The sequence below is a fragment of the Budorcas taxicolor genome, chromosome 2 (genome assembly GCF_023091745.1).
Source record: "Budorcas taxicolor isolate Tak-1 chromosome 2, Takin1.1, whole genome shotgun sequence".
In the NCBI taxonomy this organism is placed as follows: Eukaryota; Metazoa; Chordata; class Mammalia; order Artiodactyla; family Bovidae; genus Budorcas; species Budorcas taxicolor.
This window is the reverse complement of record NC_068911.1, coordinates 132,158,139-132,183,914: the sequence shown is the minus strand read 5'-3', so window position 1 is coordinate 132,183,914 and position 25,776 is coordinate 132,158,139.

Here is a 25,776-nt window from a genome sequence, read left to right as displayed (position 1 = left end):
TCTTTTTCTGATCAAAATAGAATTAAATTAGAAATCAATAATAGAAAGATAATAGAAATGTTTCAAACACTTGGGAAGTAAAACAATGCATTGCTAAATAACCCAGAAATCAAAGAATAAGTTCCAAATAAAATTTAAGAAGTACATCAATTGAGTGAAAATGCAACATACCAAAATTTGTGGGACTCAGCTAAATTTCACTCTGTAACTAGGGTGAAATTTATAGCATGAAATGCATACATTAGAAAAGATGAAAAGTCTCAGTTCAACAATCTAAGTGCCCCTCTCAAGAAGCCAGAGAAAGAAGAAAAATAAACTCAAAGTGGATAGAAGGAAGGAAATATATAAAAAAGCAAAAATGACTGGTCCTAACCAATGAATATGATAAATTTTCAGGATAAAAAATTAATGGGCAGAAATCCTCTGCATTTCTATACATTAATTATGAGAGATCAGAAAGAGAAATTTAGGAAACAATCTCAATTACCATTGCAATAAAAAAATACCTAGGAAAAATCCTACCCAAGGAGGCAAAAGACCTGTACTTAGAAAACTATAAGATACTGATGAAAGAACTCAAAGATGGTACAAACAGATGGAGAGATATACCATGTCCTTGAATTAGAAGAATCAATACTGTGAAAATGGCTGCTGCTGCTGCTGCTAAGTCGCTTCAGTCATGTGTGAGTCTGTGTGACCCCATAGACGGCAGCCCACCAGACTCCTCTGTCCCTGGGATTCTCCAGGCAAGAACACTGGAGTGGGTTGCCATTTCCTTCTCCAATGCATGAAAGTGAAAAGTGACAGTGAAGTCGCTCAATCGTGTCCGACTCTTCACGACCTCATGGACTGCAGTCTACCAGGCTCCTCTGCCCATGGGATTTTCCAGGCAAGAGTACTGGAGTGGGTTGCCATTGCCTTCTCCCATGAAAATGGCTTTGTACCCAAAGTAATCTAAAGATTCGATATAATCCCTGTCAAATTACCAACAGCATTTTTCATAGAATTAGAACAAAAATTTTTACAATTTGTGTGGAAACATGAAAATGGCTTTGTACCCAAAGTAATCTACAGATTCGATATAATCCCTGTCAAATTACCAACAGCATTTTTCATAGAATTAGAACAAAAATTTTTACAATTTGTGTGGAAACATGAAAAGCCCTCAATAGTCAAAGCAACCTTGAGAAAGACAAATGGAGCTGGAAAAATCAGGCTTTCTTACTTCAAACTATACTGCAAAGCTACAATTATCAAGACAGTATGGAACTGGTACAAAAACAGAAATGCAGATCAATGGAATAGAATAGAAAGTCAAGAGATAAACCCACTCATCTGTGGCCACCTAACTGAAGACAAAGGAGGCAAGAATATATAATGGAGAAAAGATAGTCTTTTCGGTAAGTGGTGTTGGGAAAAATGGACAGTTACAGGGAAAAGAATGAAATTAGAACACTCCCTAAACCATATACAAAAATAAACTCAAAATGGATTAAAGACCTAAATGTAAGGCTGAACACTAGAAGACTATTGGAGGAAAAGAATGGCAGAACATTCTGTGACATAAATCAAAGCAAGATCTTTTTTGACCCACCTCCTAGAATACAAAAAAGATCTTCATGACCCAGATAATCATGATGGTGTGATTAGTCACCTAGAGCCAGACATCCTGGAATGTGAAGTCAAGTGGGCCTTACAAAGCATCACTATGAACAAAGCTAGTGGAGGTGATACAATTCCAGTTGAGCTATTTCCAATCCTAAAAGATGATGCTGTGAAAGTGCTGCACTCAATATGCCAGCCAATTTGGAAAACTCAGCAGTGGCCACAGGACTGGAAAAGGTCAGTTTTCATTCCAATCCCAAAGAAAAGCAATGCCAAAGAATGCTCAAACTACCACGCAATTGTACTCATCTCACATGCTAGTAAAATAATGCTCAAAATTCTTCAAGCTAGGCTTAAGCAAGAAGTGAACTGTGAACTTCCAGATGTTCAAGCTGGTTTTAGAAAAGGCAGAGGAACCAGAGATCAAATTGCCAACATCCACTGGATCATCAAAAAGCAAGAGAGTTCCAGAAAAACATCTATTTCTGCTTTATTGACTATGCCAAAGCCTTTGACTGTGTAGATCACAATAAACTGTGGAAAATTTTGAAAGAGATGGGAATCCCAGACCACTGACCTACCTCTTGAGAAACCTGTATGCAGGTCAGGAAGCAACAGTTAGAACTGGACATGGACCAACAGACTGGTTCCAAATAGGAAAAGGAGTACGTCAAGGCTGTATATTGTCACCCTGCTTATTTAACTTATATGCAGAATACATCATGAGAAATGCTGGGCTGGAGGAAGCACAAGCTGGAATCAAGATTGCTGGGAGAAATATCAATAATCTCAGGTATGCAGATGACACCACCCTTATGGCAGAAAGTGAAGAGGAACTAAAAAGCCTCTTGATGAAAGTGAAAGAAGAGAATGAGAAAGTTGGCTTAAAGCTCAACATTCAAAAAATGAAGATCATGGCATCTGGTCCCATCACTTCATGGCGAATAGATGGGGGAAATGGTGGAAACAGTGTCAGACTTTATTTTTTTGGGGCTCCAAAATCACTGCAGATGGTGACTGCAGCCATGAAATTAAAAGATGCTTACTCCTTGGAAGGAAAGTTATGAGCAACCTAGACAGCATATTAAAAAGCAGAGACATTACTTTGCCAACAAAGATCCATCTAGTCAAGGCTATGGTTTTTCCAGTGGTTATGTATGGATGTGAGAGTTGGAGTATAAAGAAAGCTGAGGTCTGAAGAATCGATGCTTTTGAACTGTGGTGTTTGAGAAGTCTCTTGAGAGTCTCTTGGACTGCAAGGAGATCCAACCAGTTCATTGGAAGGGTATTCATTAGAAGGGCTGATGTTGCAGCTGAAACTCCAATACTTTGGCCACCTGATGCAAAGAGCTGATTCATCTGAAAAGACCCTGATGCTGGGAAAGATTGAGGGCAGGAGAAGAAGGGGACAACAGAAGATGAGATGGTTGAATGGCATTACTGGCTCAATGGACATGGGTTTATGTGGACTCCAGGAGTTGGTGATGGACAGGGAGGACTGGCATGCTGCAGTTCATGGGGTCACAAAGAGTCAGACATGACTGAGCGACTGAACTGAACTGAGCTAGAGTAATTAAAATAAAAACAAAAACAAATGGGACCTAATCAAACTTAAAATCTTTTGCACAGCAAAGTAAGTGATAAACAAGACTGATGCAAAACTGACAAAGGATTAATCTACAGAATATATAAGCAACTTACATAGCTCAATGAAAGAAAAGAAGAACACGAACAATCCAATCAAAAAATGGGCCAAAGACCTAAATAGATATTTCTCCAAAGAAGACATACAGATTGCCAACAAAAACATGAAAAGATGCTCAACATCACAATTATTAGAGAAATGCAAATCAAAACTACAGTGAGGTTTCACCTCACATTGGTCTAAATGGCTATCATTAAAAAAAGAAATCTGCAAACAATAAATATTGGAGAGGGTGTGGAGAAAAGGGAAACCTCACACACGGTTGATGAGGTATAAACTGATACAGCTACCATGGAGAACTTTAAAATCTAAAAATAGTGTAAATTGAAACAGCCACAATGGGCGTGCCTTAAAAACGAAAATTACAACTATCATATAACTCAGCAATCCCACTACTGGGGATATATCCTGAGAAAACCATAGTTTCCTGTACCCCAATATTCATTGTAGCACTATTTACAATAGCCAGGATGTGGAAACAACCTAAATGTCCAATGACAGATGAATGGATAAAGAAGATTTGGTGCATATATACAATGGAATATTACTCAGCCACCAAAAGGAATGAAACTGGGTCAGTTTTAGAGATGTGAATTGACCTAGATAATCATGCATAGTGAAGTAAGTTAGAAAGAGAAAAACAAGTATTGTCCATTAATGCATATATGTTGAATCTATAAAAATGGTACAGATGAATCTATTTGTAAAGTAGAAATAGAGACACAGATGTAGAGAACATGCATATCAACACCCAGTTGGGAAAGGGAAGGATGGGGTGAATTGGGAGATTGGGATTGACATACATACACTATCAGATGGTAAAGCGTCTGCCTGCAGTGCAGGAGACCCGGGTTCGATCCCTGGGTTGGGAAGATCCCCTGGAGAAGGAAATGGCAACCCACTCCAGTACTCTTGTCTGGAAAATTCCATGGGCTGAGGAGTCTGGTAGGCTACAGTCCATGGGATCACAAAGAGTCAGACACGACTGAGCGACTTCCTCCTCCTCACATATATAAAGATAGCTAATGAGAAACTACTGTATAGCACAGAGAACTCTACTCAATGCTCTGTGGTGACCTAAATGGGGAGGAAATTAAAAAAACAAAGGAGGGGCTTCCCTGGTGGCTTGGTGGGTTTGATCCCTGGTATGGGAGAATCCCACACGTCATGGAACAAATAATTTGTGTCTCTCTTCACACCCCAATGCCAGGACCCAGATCTGGGGTGGGAGACAGACTCTCCTGGTGAAAAGGTCACCATTGCCCAGTTTTTAGGCATGCTGCCTGGGTACAACTGGGCTTCTGCAGGCCTCTTCTCCACCATGGGCACAGCATACTCTGGAACCTATGAAACCCCACCCTGGGGTGCTGCCTGCCCACTTCTCCAAGGGAGCCTCCACCCCACTGTTGGGCTTGCAGATGGCTCCTGGGCAGTCTGTGCTGACCAAGCCAGCCTAGCTGAATGCTGCCTGCTCCTCTCCATCCAGCTCTGGGCCCTGGTGGCTTCTACCCCTGCCTCTACTACATGACTGAGCTTTACATGTTCCACTAACCCAGGCAAGCAGTGGGTGGATGCGCCAGCCTTAGGCTGCCTCCAAGGGTAGAACCTGATAGCCTGATATCACTAACCTGATAGCCTGACCTTGGCAGGCTTGCCATGCTTGCCCCAGAGGAAGAAATTCTAACCTTGAAAGAAAGAAAAAGAGGAAGGAAGGAAGAAGGAGAAGGAATGGAGAAGGTATTTGACAAGATCTACACCCAATGTTGATAAAAACTTTCAGTAAGTTAATATTAAAGAGGAATGACCTCAACTTGAGAAAAAATACTGGTGCACTACAAAAAGCTACAGCTAACATTCTACTTAATTGTAAAGGAGGTTATACTTTCCATCTAAGATGAGAACAAGGCAAGAATGTCTGCTCTTACCGCTCTTATTTAACATACTTCTAGAAGTGCTTTATTTATAATAGCTCAAAATTGGTGACAACTGAAATAGGGCAATGGTTGAACAGTGGTATTTCATTCTGTGGAATACTGTGCAGCAATAAAAAGGGGGGAAAGCTATTAATGTGACAACTTAGATGAATTTAAGGCTATTAAGGCTGAATGAAAAAGAAGTCTTAAAATGTTCCATACTGTATGATTCCATTTATGTAACATTTTTGTAATCACAAACTATAGAGATGGAAAACAGGTTTCTGGTTTTCAGAGATTGAAGAGGGGATTGGAGGTAGAAGGGAAATAGATGTGGCTATAAAAGGGCAGCATAAAGAATCCTATGTTGATAGAAATGTATCTTCACTGTCAGTGCCAATATCCTGGTTGTGACAGTATACTGTTGCTTTATGGTACCACTGGGGAAAACTGGGTGAAGGTTATAGGGAGTCTCTGTATATTTTTAGTAGGACATGTGAATCTATTAAGATAAAAGTTTAATTAAAAATAATAAAAAATAATGCTATGAAAAAAATGGGCATTATCATATACTTTTGGATGAAAGATTGGTTCAACATTTTAAAGGAATGTTGCATATTTTAAAAAATTGCATATCTTAAATAAGAATTCTACTTTTAGGACTTTATCTTAAGAAATTCCTTCATAAAATGCTTATTTTAGCATTTAATGCACATAATGGTATAAATTATATATATATATATATACATATATATATATATATACTTATTCCTGGCATTGCTTTCCTTTTTCATTAGATATGTTTCTATTTATGAAATAAGCAATAAATATCCACATACGATTTTAACATTAGAAGAGACATATTTTTAGGTGTACAATGTCATTTAATAATCAAACAGCCAATCAAGACTGTGTCCTTTTGAAAGCCTATGAAAGTGAAAGTGAAGTCACTCAGTCGTTTCTGACTCTTTGCAACCCCATGGACTGAAAATCCATGGGATTTTCTTTTTGTTTCTATTTTCTTTTTTTTTTTTAATTTTAATTTTTACTTTATTTTACTTTACAATACTGTATTGGTTTTGCCATATATTGACATGAATCTGCCACGGGTCTACATGAGTTCCCAATCATGAACCCCCCTCCCACCTCCCATCCCATATCATCTCTCTGGGTCATCCCCGTGCACCAGGCCCAAGCATCCTGTATCCTGTATCGAACATAGACTGGCAATTCATTTCTTACATGATAGTATACATGTTTCAATGCCATTCTCCCAAATCATCCCACCCTCTCCCTCTCCCTCAGAGTCCAAAAGTCCATTCTACACATCTGTGTCTCTTTTAAGCGATCTTGAGAAAGAAGAATGGAACTGGAGGAATCAACTTGCCTGAATTCAGGCTCTACTACAAAGCCACAGTCATCAAAACAGTATGGTACTGGCACAAAGACAGAAATATAGATCAATGGAACAAAATAGAAAGCCCAGAGAGAAATCCACACCCCATATGGACACCGTATCTTTGACAAAGGAGGCAAGAATATACAATGGAGTAAAGACAATCTCTTTAACAAGTGGTACTGGGAAAGCTGGTCAACTACTTGTAAAAGAATGAAACTAGGTCACTTTCTAACACCACACACAAAAATAAACTCAAAATGGATTAAAGATCTAAACATAAGACCAGAAACTATAGAACTCCTAGAGGAGAACATAGGCAAAACACTCTCTGACATGGGATTTTCAAGGCAAGAGTCCTGGAGTGGGTTGCCATTGCCTTCTCCAGGGGATCTTCCTGACCCAGGGATCAAACACGGGAATCCTGAGTTGTGGGCAGATGCTTTTACCGTCTGAGCCACCAGGGAAGTCCCTTGAAAGCCTATAAAGTAGGAATAAACTCCTACCACTCCTTCAGCAGGTGTCCTTTAAGGGCTGCACTACACAGTTCAATCTCGAATGGCTTGCGTTGCATTCAGCATGTGTTTACACACTACTACATTTTCTTCAGTGTGAGTCTTGTATATACTCAGGGAGAGTTTGTGATATTGAAGGCAGGGCCATAGAGAGAGTTTCTTTTTTTGTCTCTCCATTGATGGGAGATGAAGTCTTCAGCTGAAAACAAGCCTTAGTTCAGTTCAGTTCAGTTGCTCAGTTGTGTCCGACTCTTTGCGACCCCATGAATTGCAGCATGCCTGGCCTCCCTGTCCATCATCAACTCCCGGAGTTCACTCAAACTCACATCCATCGAGTCAGTGATGCCATCCAGCCATCTCATCCTCTGTCGTCCCCTTCTCCTTCTGCCTGCAATCCCTCCCAGCATCAGAGTCTTTTCCAATGAGTCAACTCTTCGCATGAGGTGGCCAATCAGCTTTAGCATCATTCCTTCCAAAGAACACCCAGGACTGATTTCCTTCAGAATGGACTGGTTGGATCTCCTTGCAGTCCAAGGGACTTTCAAGAGTCTTCTCCAACACCACAGTTCAAAAGCATCAATTCTTCGGCGCTCAGCCTTCTTCACAGTCCAACTCTCACATCCATATATGACTACTGAAAAACCATAGCCTTGACTAGATGGACCTTTGTTGGCAAAGTAATGTCTCTGCTTTTGAATATGCTATCTAGGTTGGTCATAACTTTCCTTCCAAGGAGTAAGCCTGAAGGAGTTCACTATCTGGTTTAACATCATCTTTCAAATTAGCATGCAATAGCAGCTCACCAAGAACAGTGTTCTTTTCAATTGCCTAATAATGAAAGTAAGAGAGGAGAATCGCAAAAAGCCCCCAAATTAATAAAGGTTAATATGGAATTCTTGCACCCCTAAACTGAAAGCCATTTTTCTCTGGAAGTGTAATGACATGGCTTAAACCAGCTAGCATCTCATTACTAACATGTTTTTTATTTAAAGATAAAACACTTTTGTCAGCAGCCACGTCTATGCTGCATCTTCTATTCATGTTGAGCTTACTTGGCTGCTGTTCAAGTGGGAACTGGACTCTGTCGATAACTTGTCTGACCCTGAAACTGTAAAAATTCAACTCTTTTACTGTTGGTTTGACCCCTCATTAAAGCTTTTGGCTCCTGCCTGCTTCTGGTTATGTTAACCATGGGGTGGGTTTTTCTATGCAGTTATAGGATCAAGACCAAAGTTTTGAAATCTGATCAACATTCATAGTCTTGTTTATGATCTCTTACCGCAAATGATCTGTTAGGCTGTCTCTTACTAATCATCGCTTATAAAGGAGGAGGGAGGCACTTTGCCTTATCTTTTGTTCATAGAAAGATTCTCCTTCATTTAACCTTACTGGAGGGGACTATAATAATTATTTCTTTTGCCGATGGGTGGCCATTGTTTTCTTTGCTCTCTCATTCAGGTGGATGGGAGGCATTTACAGTGTGAGCACTCCATTTTTCTTGTGGTTGAGGAGTTGAGGATTGGGGTGTGGGAGAGGTAAAGCTAAGGAGGCAAAAGTTACCTCCAGGATGAGATTCCAAAATAAGCTGAAAGGGTTCCATCCTAGCAACCCTCAAAAAATACATAGAAACACATCTGTCCCTTATTTTTTCAGCTTGCTTTATAGTGAGTCATTCAAGTTCTTAAAACCATACAATTACACATGCTAACAGCAGGGGAAAAGAGTAGATAATAAACCTGGCAGGGGTAATTTAACCAAACCATGCGTATCAGTGGTTTATACCAATAAGCGAGATTTAAAAATTTTTTTCAAGACATATATACAATTCCCTCCATATATATATATATATATATATATATATATATATACACACCTCTCTCTAAATATATATTTATGTATAAATATATACATACATACATGTATATATAAAAATAAAATAGAATTATACAAACATGTATAAACACAAATACACATTTGTATGTATACACACATATATGGACATATATGTATCACATAAAATATCTCTGATATGTTCAGAGGAGATAGTATATGGGATATTCTATTGGAGAAATGCAGGGTAAAATAAATGTGGTTATACGGTTAAAACAACAAACAAAATTCACTCCTGTATGCTAAATTATCATACTCCTGCAATTTGGCAAAGAAATGTCCCTTCCTAGGAAATTATAATGAAATAAACAATAGTTTAAGCACTAAAAAACAACTAAGTGCATACAGATCATTGATTTCTTTAAGGAAATGAGTAGGGCACACAAGCTTCCTATGCACACATAATTTGTGCTAACACTATTGTATTTGTTAAACTCCCACTGTGGGTGTGTATATATACACAAATATACACATACATATATGTGATTGTTTATACATATAGGTATGTATATTTACATACACTTAATGTTGTTCTAAAATCACTTTAAAAATCTGGAGAGTAATACCTCATGGAATGTTATTAATATGCTGTAAACAAATGAAGAACTAGAACTAGTTATAGATATGACATTGCTCAAGGAAAGAAATCTAACACATCTCTGGGTCCCAGGTCATCTCTTCAAAATATTCAATATAACTTTATAGATGTTAATAGTAGTGCCTTAGAAGTTCAGGGAAAGACTCTAATTACTTAAAGTTATCCATGAGAGTGAACCTTCAGTGCAGTTCAGTTCAGTCGCTCAGTCGTGTCCGACTCTTTGCGACCCCATGAATCGCAGCACGCCAGGCCTCCCTGTCCATCACCAACTCCCGGAGTTCACTCAGACTCACGTCCATCTAGTCGGTGATGCCATCCAGCCATTTCATCCTCTGTCATCCCCTTCTCCTCCTGGCCTCAATCCCTCCCATCATCAGAGTCGTTTCCAATGAGTCAACTCTTCGCATGAGGTGGCCAAAGTACTGGAGTTTCAGCTTCATCATCATTCCTTCCAAAGAAATCCCAGGGCTGATCTCCTTCAGAATGGACTATTTGGATCTCCTTGCAGTCGAAGGGACTCTCAAGAGTCTTTTCCAACACCACAGTTCAAAAGCATCAATTCTTTGGCGCTCAGCCTTCTTCTCAGTCCAACTCTCACATCCATACATGACCACAGGAAAAACCATAGTCTTGACTAGATGGACCTTAGTCGGCAAAGTAATGTCTCTGCTTTGAATGTGCTATCTAGGTTGGTCATAACTTTTCTTCCAAGGAGTAAGCACTTTTAATTTCATGGCTGCAATCACCATCTGCAGTGATTAGACTTTAACATCTATTCTTACAAAACAATTCTAAGTATGAATAGTTTTTGCTTAAATCATTATTTACCACGGAATGAGAAAGTAAAATTCTTGATGTTTTCAATGCTTATAATTATTTTAGCCTTTTATAGATGTTTATTTAGAAGGTATATTTTTGAGAATAGCTGATAAAATGTTACAAAGACCTATATTTACTCCCTGAAATTTGCTTTACCTCTACTTACTAGCTCTTCAGATCTTTAGCTTTCCTATCTCAGCTTCTTGTCCAGAGTAATAAAAGGTAGTGCTAAATGTGTTTCTTACCTGGGATTATTTTCGGTATTGTTAACAGGCTCAAAGGAGATATCTATATCTCTATATCTATGTCTCACATACATATGTACACACCATTCTTATTTTCAGTAATCCTAAGGATAATTTAATTCAGGTCCTGAGGTTGCCATTTGTCTATAATGTATAACCATTTATTATATATATTTATTATATGTTGTACTATATATTGTCATGATGTAATTAATAGCTTTTATGCATTTGACTGCATATGATATTGGTTCTAAGAGTATTTCAAGGTACATTTTTTTTGGAGCTGAATATGAAAGCCATCTGAATTTCAGTAGCGTACTTCAAATTAGAAGCGGTTTTACTCATTTTCCCAATTAAGAGTAGTTTGAATGTTATGTGTGTATGTGTTCTGAGAAAAGAATTTATGCATGAATCTGAATTCAGGGCACATTAAAAATATATCTACCCTAGAGCTTTTTTACCTTAAATGTATTTCTCTTTGTACATATGGCATCATTTCAAAAACTTCTTTATGTAGTGCATTTAAGTGGTAGTTTTCCTTTGAAACAAAAAATGAGTAAAATTTGTTTTGTTCATGCTTAATATACTTATAATTGAAATTTAGAGATTATTTTAAAAAATGTTTCCTATAAGAATTTTCATGTCATAAAAATTTAGGAGTGTCAAATGATACATACTTTTTATTATTGTGAATTCCTTATTATTGATGAATGAAGGAGAGTTACAAACTGAACTCCTTTGAGTAATTTGTTAGTCACCCTCCATTTTACCCAGAGCCCAGTAAAAGTCTATCTGGAGACTTCCCTGTTGAACACGTAGCTAGGACTTCACACTCTCATTGCAGGGGGCCCAGGTTTGATCCCTGGTTGAGGAGCTAGATCCCACATTCCACAACTTATTAAAAACAAAAAAAAGATGCTGCAACTAAGACTTGGCACAGCCAAAATAAATAAATATTAAGATGTACTGGACTTGTAAGTTTTTTATTTTGTAGTATATGATATCTTGGTGTATTTGGGTCAAGTAACTAACTTAACTGGATTGCTGAGTTAACATCACACTTGCATCAAATGGTTTATAAATCCAAAGCAATAGTCATGTGTGTAGCAAATAACCAGAGGATGTCAATGGCATCCAACAATAAGCATTTATTCACATACTCATGGGTCAGCTGGGGTGGATCTTCTTTAGTCTTGGATCTATGAGACAGCTGGGATAGCTTTGCTTCATGTATCTAATTTGGGAACTCAGAAACTGTTAATACTGGGGCAAGTTTTTCTCAGGGTAGAGGCTGAAAGGGAGCTAAGAGAACCCACGCTTCCTAAGGACTGGAGCATTGTCACTTCTACCCATATTCCCAGGTCATATAGCTAGTTTCAATGGAATGGGAAAAATAATTTGCCTAATAGTAGGTAGGACCAAATGTTTGCTAAATTATAATCTGCTACAGATTGTACATGGGCTTCCCAGGTGGCGCTAGTGGTAAAGAATCCTCTTGGCAATTCAGCAAACTCAAAAGACCTGGGTTCAATCCCTGGTTTGGAAAGATCCCCTGAAGTAGGAAATGGCAACCCACTCCAGTAATCTTGCCTTGAAAATTCCATGGACAGAGGAACCTGGCAGGCTACAGTCTGCAAAGGAGCCTGGCAATCGTGTCTGAAAGAGTCAGACACTACTGAGCAACTGAGCACAATAGCACAAAATACTGCAGTTTGTAAGTAATTTTGTATTTCTTCATCATAATTTGATAATTTTACACTTTTTTCTATCCACTGAATTTTCATTAGGACTAGAACCCCTGGCTCTTCATAAATGGTTTGTCTTCAACATAGTGATCTTGGGTTTCAGATTCATGAAAGAGTATGTGTCCTTTCTTCATGGAATTCTTGGCCAGAATACCGTGTGTCTGATGCTATTTGTCACCTGCTCATGGTCTTGCTCTTAATATGTACATCTGACAAACTATTTCACAAACATCACACCCAACATCTATGGATTCATTTTAATATTTACGTTTACATCTTTACAAAATATGATTTTGATTTGAAATGACTTGCATAGGAAAATTACTTAATCTTGTCTTAGGTGTATTTTTCTATTGCTAAATAACAATTACTGCAAATTTTGCTATACAAAATAATATACATTTATTTCCTTTCAGTTTCCATGGGTTAGGAGTCCAGGCACATCATAGCTGGGTCTTCTTCTTAGATGTGATGCCTACAAATAAGGCATCAGCCAGACAGATCCTTTCAGAAGCTTGGCATTCTCTTCTGATTTCATGTAGTGTTTGCAACATTGTTTCTTGCAGTTATTGACTGAGATCCCTAGCTCTCAGGGGGCTACTCTGAGCTCCCAGAGACACCTGAAGTCCCTCCTCACAATCTCATCACAGGCCTCCTCACAACATGGCAACTTACTTCAAAACAAGCAGAAGAATCTCTTGCTTCAGTCTGCTGACCTGGAGGTTTATATAATGCAATGTAATCACAGAAGTTATCACCTATCACCTTTGCCATGTTGTTTAGTCGCTAAGTCATGTCTAACTCTTTGTGACCCCATGGACTGCAGCATGCCAGGCTGCCCTGTCTTTCACTAGCTCCTGAAGTTTGTTCAAATTCATGTCCATTAAGTCAGTGATGCCATCCAACCATCTCATTCTTGGCCACCCTAGTCTCCTCTTGCCCTCAATCTTTCCCAGCATCAGGGTCTTTTCTAGTGAGTCATCTCTTTGCATCAGGTGGCCAAAGTATTGGAGCTTCAGCTTCAGCATTAGTCCTTCCAATGAGTATTTCAGGTTGATTTCCTTTAAGATCGACTGGTTTGATCTCCTTGCAGTTCAAGGGCTCTCAAGTGTCTTATCCAGCACCACAGTTGCCATATACTGTAACCTCATTAAAGGAGAGATTATTTCACCACTTTTGCCATATTCTTTTAGATAGAAGAAATCAGCAAGTCCCTTTCCCAGTCAAAGAGTGAAGCTTATACAAAGGTTTGAGTCATTTAGAGAGGTCATGTTAGAATTCTTCCTGCTAAGTTGCTTCATTCATGTCTGACTCTTTGTAACACTACGGACTGTAGCCTACCAGGCTCTTCTGTCCATGGGATTCTCCAGGCGAGAATATTGGAGTGGGTTGCCATTTCCTATTCCAGGGAATCTTCACAACCCAGGGATTGAACCCATGTCCCCTGTGTCTCCTGAATTGGCAGGTGGTTTCTTTATGACTAGTGCCACCTGGGAAGCCCAGAGATTCTGCCTACCACACATCATAATCTACCAAAGGCCACAGATCTAGCACTTGGAAGAATCATATTTATCTTGAGAAATTCCAGTTCCTCTAACTAGTATCCAGCACCGAGGCATTGAAAACAGTAGGTGATTAGTGGCTCCAAAGCTAATCTAATCTTCCTAAGGACTAACTCCCAGAATCTTAATCTGAACCGAAGAAATATTATCAATGGTGGAATGGGCATAGAAGTGGGTAGATTCTTCTTCAAAAAATAGGAAAAAGAGAATAAAACAGCTAACAGTAACACCTAGGTTTTAAAATCATGCCTAGCTTGTGTTTGACAATCCTTCTGATAGCCCAAATACTATAAATTTAGTTGACGATAACAGAACAGATGGAAAAAACATATGGCTTGTAGGTAGTGTGTGGTGGTTGATATTTGCGGTACATTAGGGGAATTTATTTTGTCTCTTTCCTTGTGTAACTTTATGATACTTTATCAAGTAAATTTTATAAAGGCTTTTTGACTTATCTATGTTATAGCTATTAAACTCTCTTTGTGACTTGAACATTACATTAAAAAAAAGATTAGTTTTATAATTATTTCACAGCAGGCATTTAGATACACTGGCAGGAAGACTGTTTCATTCAGGAAAGCATATATGTAGCCCCTTGGTATCATGTAGAATCCTTTGATAGAAATTATACAGGTAAAAGAGGTGAAAGTTTGAGGAGATTAATTCATTGAAGAACTATTGATGAAGGTCAGATTAACCAACATTCAGGTTAGATGTTATCTAAAATACCATTAAAACCCAATAGATCTTCATTTAATGCTGATTGCCATAGCTTCACGTTTTCTAAAGAAAACTTATTCAACAAAGCAGGGGGTACTGACAACGCTGCTTTTTGATGTTGTAAATAGTAAGAAAATTTTAATGTATAGAAAGTGGCATAAACACACTTGTTGAAATATGACCCTCAATTTGATTTCTGGGGCTAGACAGCAGCCCTGGAAGCCCTGTATCTCTTTGAGAGTTATCTGAATTGAAATGCAACTTTCTGATACTTGCCTATTAGTAATATTGTTATTTAAAAATAATCTAAGAATTTATATTTTTTAAAGACTTTTCAAAGGACAATATGAGAAGAGAAAACTTTTCTTTAGAGGGAGTAGGGATAAAGGTAGACTTGGGCAATCTAATATAAATGAGCGTGCGTGAGAATTCCTACTGATTTTGACTATTTAACACTAATGAGGCCATATTAAAAATAAAAATTGAACTCTTGGCAATCGTTCTTCTCTAGGATTCATTCAGTTTCTTGACATGGCTCTTTCCTTTGCCTTATCTCTTACATCAATATATTGACAGTGTATTCTTGGTTATCTTAGTAAATGAAGCACTTTCTGCTCACCTCATCTATATTCCTTTTCCTTAAGTAGATGAATTTATGGATCCTCCTTGTTGAACACTCTGATACACAGGCACACAAGCCACTGGAATAGAATGAAAACAGATGTTTTAGACTATCTCATTCTCTAATAAAATATCCATTTATTGCGTGTATATATCTTGCCCCCCAAAATAAACATGTGAAATAATGTATTTAGGCACATGTTAAACTTTTGTATATATAAAAATATGTTCAGGTTTAACTAGTCAGCAGTATTCATTTGGAAATATTATTAAAAGAAGCAAATACATTTTCATCTTCTTTAAATTCCAAAATTTTACAATAGCATATTTAATCATATTCACAAGTAAGTGGAAAGACCCACTGGAAAAGACCCTGGTGATGGGAAAGACTGAGGGCAGGAGGAGAAGGGGATAACAGAGGATGAAATAGTTGGATAGCATCACTTGCTCTATGAACATAAGTTGAGCAAACTCCTGGAGGTACTGAAGGGCAAGGAATCCTGGTGTGCTGTAGTCCATGGGATTGCAAAGAGTCGGAAAGGACTTAGCAATTAAACAACAATGGTAAGACAAGGTTTCTTTTTTAATCAAAAAAAAAATGGCACAAAACTTAAGTAGAGTAACTTGAGAATCATAAAGTACATTTTGGCTCAAAAGTCAACATTAGTCTCTATTTTGTGAATATTAACATCCTCCCAAGATTTTCTCTTAAGAAATTTTATGTTTTAACATGCCTTAATGAATTTCATTGTGGCTTCAAACCAAGGTAAATGAATAATGTATTGTTTTGAAAAGATTGCATAATCTTGCTATTCCAGTGTTTACTTCTTGTTTTCCAAGATATTCTTTACCTTTAGTTTGATCTAGTTTCCTTTTTGTTTTCCATTTCTTCCTATTCAGCAAAGAGAAATGGGTTAAATAATTTTCTAGTCACTCCCAGGCTTATGAAAATATGTCTTAAATCCAGTTTCTTTATTTCCTTAATCCATTCATAAAATAGGTTCATTATAAGTAACAGTCCAAATGGATCAAATAAATGAATACTAGTTACCTCGTTGATTGATATATACAGTGATCCTCACACAGCCTTGTTGAGAGGAGTGCCTAAGTTTACTTATTCATGAAGTTTTCATCATTTTAAGCTTTTTTTTTTTTTTTTCTGGGAAACATAATGCTACCAAGTATCCTTATTTGCTGAGCTCAGCCACTTCCTTCCTGGTCTGATCCATTGTTGCCAAAACCAAATCTCTTTCCTACAACAAACTGAAATTTCTGTCAGTGCAATGACAGCATACTGTGCCACTCTACTTGTCTTAAAATATAAACTACAAAGGATGGATGACCAAAGGTTTCTACTTTGTGCTAAGATCATTTGAAATGAATCCTTTTTCTCTGTACTTGTGTCACAAGGATGGTAAAATTAGATTCATTCATTTAAAACTGTTTCTGATATTTGGAGATTGTTTTTTTTATTTTTTAATTTATATTTCTGGATACATCATTTGTATGATTCCAAAGTCAAGATTCTGTAACAAAGTATATTCTTAAAAGTCACACTTTTCAGAAAAATCCCTGCCATACCTTACACTCCAGAGGTTACAATTTTTATTAGTTTTTGGCTATGCTGCCAGTTTCTTCTTTTCCTTTGCAAATGTAATTAAATATGTGTGTATACATATCTTTTTATCTATTTCTACTGATACATGTGTGTGTATATGCATGTGTGCTCAGTCACTTAAGTCATGTCCAACTCTTTGTGACTCTATGGCTTGCAGCCCACCAGGCTTCTCTGTCCATGGGATTTTCCAGGCAAGAATATTGGAGTGGGTTTCCATGACCTTCTCTAGGGGATCTTCCCCACACAGGGGTAGAAAGCACATTTCCTGCATTACAGTCAGATTCTTTACCCACTGAGCCACCTGGGAAGCCTGTGTATATGTATACACATGTACACAGATTTTATGCATATGTTTAATGTATATGTGTGTGTATGTGTGTGTATATATGTATATATACCCATTATTTCTGTATCTTGGCCTTTTTCACTTTGCTGCTGCGGCTGCTGCTGCTAAGTCGCTTCAGTCGTGTCTGACTCTGTGCGACCCCATAGACGGCAGCCCACCAGACTCCCCCGTCCCTGGGATTCTCTAGGCAAGAACACTGGAGTGGGTTGCCATTTCCTTCTCCAATGCATGAAAGTGAAAATTCAAAGTGAAGTCGCTCAGTTGTGTCCAACTCTTTGCGACCCCATGGACTGCAGCCTACCAGTCTCCTCTGTCCATGGGATTTTCCAGGCAAGAGTACTTTGTAGTGTAGCCTAAAAATCACCAATATTAATATATGGCTTTTAATTATTCCTTTTGGCTATATAATATTCCATTGCATAATATGCTATAGTTTATTAAACTTGAGTCTATCAATGGATAATAAGGTAGTTTCCAATATTTTGCTATCATAAATAATATTAAAATAAATACTGTAAACACTATAGCTCTGTTTATTTTTAAAGTCCACAAACTCTAGAATACTTTCCCCTGAGTAAATCCATGGATATTTTTAAAATTTATTTTTTAATTGGTGGATTATTGTGTTACAATATTGTGTAGGTTTCTGCCATATATCAACATGAATCAGCCATAGGTATATATATATCCCCTCCCTCTTGAGGCTTCTCCCACTTCCCATCCCATCCCACCGCTTTAAGTTGTCACAGAGCACCAGATTTGAGTTCCCTGCATCATACAGCAAATATCCACTGGCTATCTATTTTACACATGGTAAGGTATGTGTTTCAATGCTACTCACTCAGTTAGTCCCACCTTCTCCTTCCCTTCCATGCCCACAAGTCTTTTCTTAAGTCTGTTCTCTATGTCTGCATCTCCATTGCTGTCCTGATAGGTTCATCATTACCATCATTCTAGATTCCATATATATGCATTAATTTAGAGTATTTGTTTTTCTCTTTCTTATGTTCTAGGTTCATCCAGTCATTAGAACTGACTGAAATGCATCCTTTTTATGGCTGAGTAATATTCCATTGTGTATATTTACTACAACTTCCTTATCCATTCATCTGTGGATAGACATCTAGGTTGCTTCCATGTCCTAACTAGTTTAAATAGTGCTGCAATGAATAGTGGGGTACATATGTCTTTTTCAATTATTGTTTTCTCAGGGTATATGTCCAGTAGCAGGATTGCTGGGTGATATGGTAGTCTTATACCTAGTATTTTTTTGAAAACAAATTGCTATTCTATTCTCCATAGTGGCTGTATCAATTTGAATTCCAACCAACAGTGCAAGAGGGTCCCCTTAGCTCCACACCCTCTCCAGCATTTATTGTTTGTAGATGTTTGATGATGGCCATTCAGACTGGTGTGAGGTTATACCTCATTGTAGTTGTAATTTGCATTTCTCTAATAATGAGTGATGTTGAGCATTTTTTCATGTATTTACTAGATATCTGTCTTCTTTGGAGAAATGTCTGTTTAGGTCTTCTGCCCGCTTTTTTATTTCAGTTCAGTTCAGTTCAGTTCAGTCGCTCAGTCTTGTCCGACTCTTTGCGACCCCATGAATCGCAGCACTCCAGGCCTCCCTGTCCATCACCAACTCCCGGAGTTCACTCAGACTCACGTCCATCGAGTCCGTGATGACATCCAGCCATCTCATTCTCTGTCGTCCCCTTCTCCTCCTGCCCCCAATCCCTCCCAGCGTCAGAGTCTTTTCCAACGAGTCAACTCTTCGCATCAGGTGGCCAAAGCACTGGAGCTTCAGCTTTAGCATCATTCCTTCCAAAGAAATCCCAGGGTTGAGCTCCTTCAGAATGGACTGGTTGGATCTCCTTGCAGTCCAAGGGACTCTCAAGAGTTGTCTCCAACACCACAGTTCAAAAGCATCAATTCTTCGGCACTCAGCCTTCTTCACAGTCCGACTCTCACATCCATACATGACTACAGCAAAAACCATAGCCTTGACTAGATGGACCTTAGTCAGCAAAATAATGTCTCTGCTTTTGAATATACTATCTAGGTTGGTCATAACTTTTCTTCCAAGGAGTAAGCGTCCTTTAATTTCATGGCTGTAGTCACCATCTGCAGTGATTTTGGAGCCCCCAAAAATAAAGTCTGACACTGTTTCTACTGTTTCCCCATCTATTTCCCATGAAGTGATGGGACCGGATGCCATGATCTTCGTTTTCTGAATGTTGAGCTTTAAGCCAACTTTTTCACTCTCCTCTTTCACTTTTATCAAGAGGCTTTTTAGCTCCTCTTCACTATCTGCCATAAGGTGTCATCTGCATATCTGAGGTTATTGATATTACTCCCAGCAATCTTGATTGCAGCTTGTGTTTCTTCCAGTCCAGCGTTTCTCATGATGTACTCTGCATATAAGTTAAATAAGCAGGGTGACAATATACAGCCTTGACGTACTCCTTTTCCTATTTGGAACCAGTCTGTTGTTCCATGTCCAGTTCTAACTGTGGCTTCCTGACCTGCAGACAGATTTCTCAAGAGGCAGGTTAGGTGGTCTGGGATTCCCATCTCTTTCAGAATTTTCCAGCTTCTTGTGATCCACACAGTCAAAGGCTTTGGCATATTCAATAAAGCAGAAAGAGATGTTTTTCTGGAACTCTCTTGCTTTTTCCATGATCCAGCAGATGTTGGCAATTTGATCTCTGGTTCCTCTGCCTTTTCTAAAACCAGCTTGAACATCAGGGAGTTCACGGTTCACGTACTGCTGAAGCCTGACTTGGAGAATTTTGAGCATTACTTTACTAGCATGTGAGATGAGTGCAATTGTGCGGTAGTTTGAGCATTCTTTGGCATTGCTTTCTTTGGAATTGAAATGAAAATTGACCTTTTCCAGTCCTGTGGCCACTGCTGAGTTTTCCAAATTTGCTGGCATATTGAGTGCAGCACTTTCACAGCATCATCTTTCAGGAATTGAAACAGCTCAACTGGAATTCCATCACCTCCACTAGCTTTGTTTGTAGTGATGCTTTCTAAGGCCCACTTGACTTCACATTCCAAGATGTCTGGCTCTAGATTAGTGATCACATCATCATGATTATCTGGGTCATGAAGATCTTTTTTGTACAGTTCTTCTGTGTATTCTTGCCACCTCTTCTTAATATCTTCTGCTTCTGTTAGGTCCAGACCATTTCTGTCCTTTTTTGAGCCCACCTTTGCATGAAATGTTCCCTTGGTATCTCTCATTTTCTTGAAGAGATCTCTAGTCTTTCCCATTCTGTTCTTTTCCTCTATTTCTTTGCATTGCTCGCTGAAGAAGGCTTTCTTATCTCTTCTTGCTATTCTTTGGAACTCTGCATTCAGATGTTTATACCTTTCCTTTTCTCCTTTGCTTTTCGCCTCTCTTCTTTTCACAGCTATTTGTAAGGCCTCCCCAGACAGCCATTTTGCTTTTTTGCATTTCTTTTCCATGGGGATGGTCTTGATCCCTGTCTCCTGTACAATGTCATGAACCTCATGCCATAGTTCATCAGGCACTCTATCTGTCAGATCTAGGCCCTTAAATCTATTTCTCACTTCCACTGTATAATCATAAGGGATTTGATTTAGGTCATACCTGAATGGTCTAGCGGTTTTCCCTACTTTCTTCAATTTGAGTCTGAATTTGGTAATAAGGAGTTCATGATCTGAGCCACAGTCAGCTCCTGGTTTTGTTTTTGTTGACTGTATAGAGCTTCTCCATCTTTGGCTGCAAAGGATATAATCAGTCTGATTTCGGTATTGACCATCTGGTGATGTCCATGTGTAGAGTCTTCTCTTGTGTTGTTGGAAGAGGGTGTTTGCTATGACCAGTGCCTTTTCTTGGCAAAACTCTATTAGTCTTTGCCCTGCTTCATTCCACATTCCAAGGCCAAAATAGCTGTTACTCCAGGTGTTTCTGGACTTCCTACTTTTGCATTCCAGTCCCCTATAATGAAAAGGACATCTTTTTTGGGTGTTAGTTCTAAAGGATCTTGTAGGTCTTCATAGAACCATTCAACTTTAGTTTCTTCAGCGTTACTGGTTGGGGCATAGACTTGGATAACTGTGATATTGAATGGTTTGCCTTGGAGATGAACAGAGATCATCCTGTCATTTTTGAGATTGCATCCAAGTACTGCATTTAGGACTCTTTTGTTGACCACGATGGCTACTCCATTTCTTCTGAGGGATTCCTGCCCGTAGTAGTAGATATAATGGTCATCTGAGTTAAATTCACCCATTCCAGTCCATTTTAGTTCGCTGATTCCTAGAATGTCGATGTTCACCCTTGCCATCTCTTGTTTGACCACTTCCAACTTGCCTTGATTCATGGACCTGACATTCCAGGTTCCTATGCAATATTGCTCTTTACAGCATTGAATCTTGCTTATATCACCAGTCACATTCACAACTGGGTATTGTTTTTGCTTTGGCTTCATCCCTTCATTCTTTCTGGAGTTATTTCTCCACTGATCTCCAGTAGCATATTGGGCACCTAATGACCTGGGGAGTTCCTCTTTTGGTATCCTTTCATTTTTGCTTTTCATACTGTTCATGGGGTTCTCAAGACAAGAATACTGAAGAGGCTTGCCATTCCCTTCTCTAGTGGACCACATTCTGCCAGACCTCTCCACCATGACCTGCCAGTCTTGGGTTGCCCTGCAGGCATGGCTTGGTTTCATTGAGTTAGACAAGGCTGTGGTCCTAGTGTGATTAGATTGACTAGTTTTCTGTGAGTATGGTTTCAGTGTGTCTGCCCTCTGATGCCCTCTTGTAACACCTACCATCTTCCTTGGGTTTCTCTTACCTTGGGCATGAGGTATCTCTTCACGGTTGCTCCAGCAAAGCACAGCCGATGCTCCTTACCTTGGATGAGGGGTATCTCCTTACCGCCCCCGTTCCTGACCTTCTAACGTGGGATAGCTCCTCTAGGCCCTCCTGTGCCCGCGCAGCCACCGCTCCTCGGGTTCTCCTCCTGACCTCCGGCATGGGTGGCTCCTCCCAGCTGCAGCCCCAGGCCTCGGGCTCTGGGTGGCTCCTCTGGGTCACTGCCCCTGGCATTGGGCACATGGTGGCTTCTCCCAGCCGCCCCTGACCTTGGTCGCGGGTTGTCTCCTCCGGGCAGCCCCTGACCTTGGACGCGGGGTAGCCCCTCTTGGCTGTTCCTGCACGTTGCAGCCTGGCACTCTAGGCTGGTGCCTGTGACCTTGGACGTGGGTATCTCCTTTCAGCTGTGCTTAGTGCACCGGCCCGCTGCTGCTGCCACCTGCACTTTTTATTAGGTTGCTTGTTTTTCAGGTATTGAGCCAGATAAGCTGCTCACATATTTTGAAGATTACTCCTTTATCAGTTGTTTCAGCTGCTATTATTTTATCCCTTTCTGATGGTTGTCTTCTCACCTTGTTTATAGTTTCCTTTGCTGTGCAAAAGCTTTTAAGTTTAATTAAGTTTCATTTGTTTATTTTTATTTCCTTACTCTTGGAGGTTGGTCATAGAGAATCTTGCTGTGATTTGTGTCAAAGTGTGTTTTGTCTATGTTTTCCTCTAAGAGTTTTATAGTTTCTGGTCTTACATTTAGGTCTTTAATTCATTTTAAGTTTATTTTTGTGTATGGTATTAGGAAGTGTTCTAATTTCATTCTTTTACATGCAGCTGTCTGCTTTTCCCAGCACCATTTATTGAAGTGATTATCTTTTCTCTGTTGTGTATTCTTTCCTCCTTGGTCAAAGATAAGGTGCCCATAGGTGTGTGGGTTTATCTCTGGGCTTTCTATCTATTTCCATTGGTCTATGTTTCTGTTTTTGTGCCAGTACCATACTCTCTTGATGACTGTAGCTTTGTAGTATAGTCTGAATTCAAGCAGGTTGATTCTTCCATCTCCATTCTTTTTTCTCAAGATTTCTTTGGCTATTCGGGGTTTTTTGTGTTTCCATACAAACTGTGATTTTTTTTTTTTCTAGTTCTTTGAAAAAGACCATTGGTAGTTTGATAGGAATTGCATTGACTCTGTTGCTTTGGGTACAGTTGTTGTTTTTACAATACTTATTCTTCCAATCCAGGATCATGCTATATCTCTCCATCTGTTTGCATCTTCTTTGATTTCTTTTCCAATATTTTGCTATTATAGATGATATTGCAATAAATACTATAAATCCTTTAGCATCGCTTATTTTTAAATTCCACAAATTCTAGGAAACTTCCTTCTGCGTAAATCCTTGGCTTTTTTAAAGAGGTAAGAGTAATTACTGATTCTTTTCATGAATATTTTGGATTATTATATTTGCATATATATTTTAAGCTATCTTGCATTTTTTGTCTTTCCTACATACCACAAGTGTCTTGAGTTCATAAATAACATCTGGTTATGTTATTTGTTTTATTTATATTGTATGTATTAGGTGTGAGATGGTGTGACTTGTGCATTCTGATATTTCTTATCTATAAGCTTTTTCTACTATTCATACTTATGAATCAATATGTCTGTTGGTGTACAGGTTCCTTTGCTTGTTAATTAAGAGAATATGAAATGCCTGCTATATGTGGGTCTGTGTATGATTTAAAACTAGAAAAAGTCCTCCATGGAGCTTATGCTTTACCTGTGATTAGCCTTGTGACTTGAAGTAAGCCAACTTAACTTTTTGAATCTCAGTGTTTTTATCTGAAAAATGGGAACTATAATCCTATTTTGATTGGTTAGTGGTATTCCTTAAAGAACCCATTGCAACAATGAATGTGAAATAACTTGCTAAAATATTGAGCTATAAAATATATAGAATAGTTATTGTTATTTTAGTACTATAAGTTCTCAAATGTTTTGCAATTATCTTCCCCAACAGACTTAGCTGTTTGAGAAACATCAGTACAGTTATTGCTTGTTTTATATTTCCTCAAAGCAGCTGGTATAGACATTGAATTTATAATACTGAGTCACTGTATTTTATACCAGGGGCCTCAAACTCTAATTCCTACAGGGGCTACATGAAGGACATGAAGTGGATCATGGTAGGAAGCGCTGAGAAATATGGCCAAGCTGGAGAGTGAATTCTAGATGTAAAGGCGTTCAAATTCGACTTTAAAAACAGTACTGTGTGATGTATACAGTTGAAAGCCACATTTAGCAGTCTTTATGCCTGTTTGTGAGCTGTGGTTTATATAAATGTTACATTAGGGAGAAAAAGCATATTTCTTTCCTCATTCATGTCCTGGATGACCATAAAGATGTGGGATATTGACAAACACAGCCAAATCATTATAATAATTATTAGTAAGCCTGAAAATAACAGTAAAAATATTTGTGATGTATACATGTGAGATTTTAGTAAAAGATATAGTAAGCTACAGGCTTACAGTTGTATGCTACGGTAGAGATGCTTTCTGTTACTTTCTGTACTACATTATATATTCCCTCTGCCTGAGGACTCATGGGCCAGATATTACTGTGCTTCTTCTCATGACATATTTTGCTTTTAACTTGTAGATACTATGTATCACACCATTGATTATATTTCTTTTTTTGCATGTTTCCTGGAATGTTCAGAGCCAAATTTGTCAGTGAGTTCTAGGAAAGCATACCAGATCTCCTGTCAAATATTGGATTCTAATTTTGTTTTTAGCTTTATCAACTCCTTCTTTGCCCTTTCTCCTGACTTATTCTTCCTTATTCCATTTTACTAAAGTGAAAATGTTAGTCACTCAGTCATGTCTGACTCCTTGCCTCCTCATTAACTGTAGCCCGTCAGGCTTCTCTGTTCATGTAGTTCTCCAGGCAAGAAAACTGCAGTGGCTTGCCATGCTTTTCTCCTGGGTATCTTCTTGACCCAGGGATTGAACCCAAATCTCCCACATTGCAGGCAGACTCCTTACCATCTGAGCCAAAATTTTGCTAAGGTGAGATGTAAATGACAGAAGTCCCAAAGTACATTTGGAGATAAGAGACTAATAGCTCCCATGTTGTTATTTACAAAGAAATCATGCATACAGCTGGTGGAACATTACTTTTTATAAACAGACTCTTAACAATGAAAAATTGTGTTTTTCTTTGTTGTTTGTTAAAAATTGTGTGTTGCTTTGCTATCTGTTTTCTGCTGCTGCTACTAAGTTGCTTCAGTCGTGTCCAACTCTGTGTGACCCCATAGATGGCAGCCCACCAGGCTCCCCCGTCCCTGGGATTCTCCGGGCAAGAACATTGGAGTGGGTTGCCATTTCCTTCTCCAATGCTTATCTGTTTAGGGTTTCTCAATTTTCTCTATATTTTTGAAAGAAAAAAAATAGTTCTTTTACAGGATTGGGATGGTCCTTATTGCTATACCTCAACTATTTCTTGTTCTTTGCCTTCAGAGACATGTTAGGATTGTATGTCTTGGTCTCTTTTTGGTAGCTTCATATGTTTAGCTCTAGTCAGTAATTTGTGAATAGAAGTGACTGAAGCATGTCATCTCTGGTCCAGAGCAT